At 43.1% G+C, this 6,165-nt stretch overlaps 1 protein-coding gene across 1 annotated transcript in view; it reads right to left on the bottom strand.

Moving 5' to 3' along the window:
• CSF1R (colony stimulating factor 1 receptor) overlaps window positions 1–6,165 on the bottom strand; it is a 54,535-nt gene that overhangs the window by 47,956 nt on the left and 414 nt on the right. The window lies entirely within an intron of this gene.

Raw genomic sequence — 6,165 nt, 5'->3', positions numbered from 1 at the left:
ATCATTCCCACCTCCCCTTAAAATAGTATTAAACAAATTAAAATTAAAACATACTTAAAATTCACAATAACGATAAACAGTGGCTATAACGAGGTTGGGTTAGAAGCTAGATTTCCTTTCTTTGGGTGACTGGGAATTTATTCAGGAAAGGCCTCCCGGAGGAGATCTGTCTTAACGGCTTTCTTGAAGCTGTTTAGGGTGGTAATAAAATGAATCTCATCCGGCAGGCCATTCCATAATCTGGGAGTGATAGCTGAAAAGGTCCTCTGGGTGGTTGTAATCAATCTCGTTCTTAAAGGCTGTAACAAATTCCGCCTGGACCTGAGTGCATGGGGAGGATTATATGGTAAGAGGCAGTCCCAAAGATAGGTTGGACCCAAGCCATTTAGGGCTTTATAGGTAAGAACCAACATCTTGTACTGGGCCCAAAAACTAATGAAGTGATCTTAAGTTCAGTGTTATATGGTCTCTTCTTAATGTGTTTAGACCAGTCTGGCTGCCATATTCTGTACTAGTTGAAGTTTCCGGGACAAGTACAAGAGTAGCCCCATGTAGAGTGCATTACAGAAATCCAGACGGGAGGTTACCAGAGCATGTATCAAGGTCTCAAGGTCCCTAACTTCCAGGAAAGGGCGCAGCTGGTGTATCAGTTGAAGCTGATAACAGGCACTCCTGACTGTCACATTTACCTGATTCGTCATCAGGAGCGACGAGTCCAGGAGCACCCCCAGACTGCTAACACAGTCCTTGGAGGAGAGTGTAACCCCATCCAAGACTGGAGGTTGTATCCCAATACCTGGGTTCAGGGCTGTTACTGTGAGTACCTCCGTTTTGTCTGGATTCAGCCTCAATTTGTTTTACCTCATCCAGTCCATTACCGCTTTAAGACAATCATTGAAACACCATCTGAAGCCAAAGCTGTAGACCGAGACATGGAGAAATATATCTGGGTGTCATCAGCGTACTGATAACACCCTGCCCCATGCTGTCAAAAAATGGTGAAGCAGTTCTGTAAAAGAGAGAGTTTTTCTAAAATATTTGCTCCATTTGGAGAGAAGTTTCTTAAAGGGTTAGCAAGGGATTTTTAGAATCAGTAGTAAGGATAAAAAAAAAGTAATAAAACAAAACTGATTTTTAAAAACTAAATATATTAAGTACACAAAATTTAATGAGAAAACCTGTGGTTGCTGTTCATAAGCAAGACCCATGACACTTGTGCAATTACAATCCACATGCCATGCACTATGCACATATGCAGTGAATGTGTGAGGATAGACTTTCCCATCAATTTGATTTTACAAGTGGGAGTATTGGGAAATCAACACCTCTTTGAAGTGCAAATCGTTGCTGGGAAAACCTCACCTACGTTGCATGCAACCATTTACTGACAACTCTGTATTTCACATGCACAATTGCACAGACACAGACACTCATATACATGGACACATGCACATGTATGCAATTCATCAAGTCCAGTGGAGCAGTATAAAACTTTGCTATTTCTTTTGTATATGTGCCATCAAGCTGCTTGTTGACTTATGGCGACCCCACAGGTAGTTTTACCAGTTCCTCCCTCTGAAATATAGCCAGTACTGAAACCATCCCAGCTACACATTAGGTGTTTGTATTTTCACTTCTTTAGGTATCTGGAGTACTGCTTAGATTTTCATTCCCATTTTTGTCTCTCCCCATTTCTCCTACATCATGTCTTCCCTCCATCCAGGTCATTAGGTAGTACATTCCTAAAGCATATTTATTTAGAAGTATTGTATATCAAGTCGACCTTGAGTATAAACCGAGGAAAGGTTTTAGAGTCAAAATTGTGGATTCTAATATAACATGTGGATAAGTGGAGGGTAAAACTTAGTGGAGGAGAAGGTTTTAACATCAGACTAAGGAGGAAGAAACGGGGGGGAAATGTGATGCTGTCTGGGCTGGAACAATCCAGAGAGAGAGAGAGAGGAGGAGGAGGAGGATGAGAGAAGGTTTTAACATCAGACTTAGAAAGAAGGAACTGGAGGGATATGTGATGCTTGCTGGGAGAAAGGTTTCCTATGGGACTGGGAAGAAACTGGGGGGAAATGTGGTGCTTGCTGGGCAGGGACAATGCAGAAGGATGAGGAAGGATGGAAGAGAAGGGTTTTCCATTGGATTGAGAAGTGAGTGCACCTCACACACACATATACACACATGCTCTCCTGCCTGGCAGCTCTTTCAGAAATCACTGCCAAGGCAGGGGGAGCGGGGCTTTGGGAGACACAGTGCTTCTTTTAGGATCTTTCTGAGATGTGTTACTTTTTTGACCCATATATAAGTCGACTCATGATTTTAGGGTCATTTTTTGAGCATACATTTCTTGACTTATAGTCGATATATATACAGTAAATCTCATTAAACCAAATAAGTAAATAAATAAGTCACCTTCTACAGGTCCCTCAACATAGGCATAACTAGCTCTGATATCTCTGCTTCTGCCACCATTTCACACACTGACCAAAACAATTTTTCACACGAACCTTTGCATCCCCCCACAACACTGTTCTTTGCCCACTTCCTTAGTTCTTTCAGTAAAAGTGGCTATTGGCTTTACAACATTACTACATTGCATAACAGTGTCCGTCAGTTATAGTCTGAGGCCCATTTCTCTTCCATCAAAGCCATGACAGCCACTCCTGTAACTTTTATGCCCTGTGCTCAGTTCCAGAGGCTAAGCCACCCTGGCTATATTTCTACACACAGCAAAGTCTTGCAGCTTAGCAGCTCTGGGGCAGAACTCCTTTGAGGTTCTCACCCAATGGTGGTAGAATTCAGAGACACACTACATTGCAGTATTCAGAGACATAGCCATGTTAGTCTGGAATATCAGTATGCAAAGGAACTTGTTCTACAAAAGCAAAAGTTAGTCTCAAAGGTGCCGTAAGAGCTATTTGCATACGCATCCAATGGGGTTTGTCTGATATGCTGAGCACTATGGATGGATGAATACCTAATAAATACATGGTAATATGCATTATATCACTGGATACTTGTTTTCATTACTAGAAGCTGAAATTCAGAAACTAGGGTATTTTTTTTAAAAAAAATCATAGTGGAACAGGGCCAGGGAAGATGACTGATATTGAGGAGAAGTGCAAGAGGAATAGGTTTCTTAAAGGGGAAAATGATATCTATCACTCTGTCCAGGAAAGTCTTTGGAAACAATAAAATTGTTCTGTTTATTGGAAATATACCAAGTTTTTCTCTAACTGGCTAAGAAAAAGGACAATAAAATGTCTTGTGGCACCTTAAAGATTAACATTTTTTGATTGGGCATAAGTCTTTTTGGACTACAAGCCATGTCATGAGAGGCATCTTATGAACTTATTTGGAGTTTATAAAAGGTCATGCCAAATAAAATGGGTTAGCTTTTACAGTGCCACAATACCACATGTTGCTTTTTTAGGAACAGATGAACACAATTTCACCCTAAAAAAAGTTTGCAATATATATGTATTTTTTTTAAAAAAAATAGTTTACCTGAGTCTGTCATTGAGTCTGATTCTTCTACAGTTGATATGAACTATTTTTTAAAAAAATAATTAAAAGCCAAAACAATATAAAATAACTTGCACACAGACAATGACTAGTCATGTCCATTTGGGTTAGAATCAAATCTGTTCTCACTTGAATGTAAACTTCAGCTCTCATCCAGCACTGAAGCACTTCATTTTACAAGAAAACCTAAACTGGGTGAATCTGGGTGACTGTTAAAAATGTGAAAATCTTCAGAATCTGTTTCTCAAAACTGGCATCCTACAGAAAACCTCAACGCCCAAATCTGAATACACAACAGATTGTTCCATTGTAGACACAGAGCCTGGTACCAGTAGCTTCAAGATAAACTTTAAAACAAGGGTAGCAGTCATTTATGACAAATGGTGTGTGAGAGAGCTGGCAAGGGATTCTGTAAGAATCATATGGCTTCTTTCAACTGATGGAGCCTTTGGGTTGGGCATAAAGGCCCTGTTAATCCTTCCCATGGCAGCACCTCCATCCCACAAAAATGGGTTTGGTGGGGGTGTCTGTTGTTGAAGATATGTTGTGATGCAGTGGAGAGAGTAAGGAGTATATCACACAGAGCTTTTTAGTGGTTTTGTGGCTCAGTTCCAGCTCACTTCCAAAGTGATTTCACTTCCAACGATGCGGTTTCACATCATAAAGGGACTGTGTTATCAGATGCCATTGATTTCTATGGGAGCCCCTTGCGAACTGCTTCAGCAGTGTTGCTGAAGTGACCTCTCATTTTGGTAAAAACGGGGAAAAAGTGACCAGAGAATTCGTTTCCAGGCTCCCTTCGATTGCGCTGCGATTTGGTCTGGTGTGGAAAAGCATTCCGATGCCACCCTCCTTGGCCCCTGTGTCCTGCTCCGTCATTCCCCTCCTCCTCCTTCATGCCATCTCCTCTTCTCTGCCAACCAGCCGATCGCATCATCCCCTGTGTCCTCCTAGACCCTGATCTGCTCCACTCCTTCACCCTGACACCTAGCCCATCATCCTCTGACTGCTCCTGCATCCCCATCTCAACCCCTCTCCACCTAACCCATCATCCCTGCTGCTCCTGCATCCCCATCTCGACCTCTCTCCACCTAACCCATCATCCTCTGACTGCTCCTGCACTCCCATCTCACCCCTCTCCACCTAACCCATCATCCCCTGACTGCTTCTGCATCCCCATCTCATCTCATCTCCACCTAACCCATCATCCCCTGACTGCTCCTGCATCCCCATCTCGCCCCCTCTCCACCTAACCCATCATCCTTGCTGCTCCTGCTTCCTCATCGACCCCCTCTCCACCCAACCATCATCCTCTCATCCCCTGACGGCTTCCTGCATCCCCATCTCACCCCCTCTCCACCTAACCCATCATTCCCTGACTGCTCCTGCATCCCCATCTCGCCCCCTCTCCACCTAACCCATCATCCTTGCTGCTCCTGCATCCCGATCCTGGCTCCAGGGACCCCCAGTGACCTATTCCATCATCTCCTGACTGCTCCTGCATTCGGATGAAAGATAACAGCTAAGGAGGGGGCAGGGAAGAAGGACAGTGTCCGGAGCCCCACTGAGCATGTGCAAAGGTGCCAATTTGAATCGTTGAACCCTCAAAGTATGCTCTGGTGTGGTAATACAATGTGCACTCACTCCCCTTTGCTTGAGTCTGCATCACGTGACTTGCTTGGAATCGAACTGACTTCTCTTATCCCTCACTTCAGAAGTACAACAGAAAGGCAGCCAGGTGTGGTAAAACATCACGTTTTAACCTCAATCTGCATTGCTAGAGAGGAGTGACTCTGGATCTGGTGTGGAAAAACATAACGCTTTGCATTGCTAGAACAGGAGTGACTGCGGATCTGAGCTGCAACCCCCCCCCCCCCATGTGTGATAAGGTCCTCTGTCTTGAAAACAGAGTGGAGCCATCTTCCGTGGGAATAGACTTTCCACCCATGGTAAATAGAACCTGGATTTAAAACTCACAGAGAGACAATTTAGAGATGACTATTATCTATATCTCTGTCTGTCTGTCTGTCTGTCTGTCTGTCTGTCTGTCCATTCCTTCATCTCAGAGCTTGTAAAACTTATACTTTTGGACAATAACTCATAAAATTGTTCTGCAGTTGGCTCTCAACATTTGCAGCTTTGACTTTTGCAGATTTTATTATTCACAGATGATTTGCTGCAGCCTCCACTGCGGTCCTATGCCATTTTTAATAGGGATTGCAAGCCTCACAAGACTGTGAGACTGCAAACATGTGGCAAGGCTTGTTAACCCCTGTTAAAAATAGTGCACGGCAGTAGTAGAAGTGGACGCAAGCCCTTCCCAGCCATCTCCTTCTGCCTTGGGAAGGAGCCCCATCTCCTTGGAGGCATCCATGGTGGGTTGAATTTGTGAATTGTACTTTTTTTCTATGTTAAATATAGTGTGTGTGTGTGTGGGGGGGGAGATTTATTTGTTTTTTCCTACTTCTGTGGGGGTTCTGTGCCTGTCTAATCCCGGTAATGTGGAGGGCTGATTATACATTAATCTGCTGTTGTTCCTCACTTTGATCCATGGAGAGAGGACGGTAAGAAATAATAATAGTAATAATAATAATAATAATAATAATAATAATAATAATAATAATAATAATA

This window comes from Sceloporus undulatus, chromosome 2 (genome assembly GCF_019175285.1).
Source record: "Sceloporus undulatus isolate JIND9_A2432 ecotype Alabama chromosome 2, SceUnd_v1.1, whole genome shotgun sequence".
Classification (NCBI taxonomy): Eukaryota; Metazoa; Chordata; class Lepidosauria; order Squamata; family Phrynosomatidae; genus Sceloporus; species Sceloporus undulatus.
This window is presented reverse-complemented; position numbering and strand designations above follow the sequence as displayed.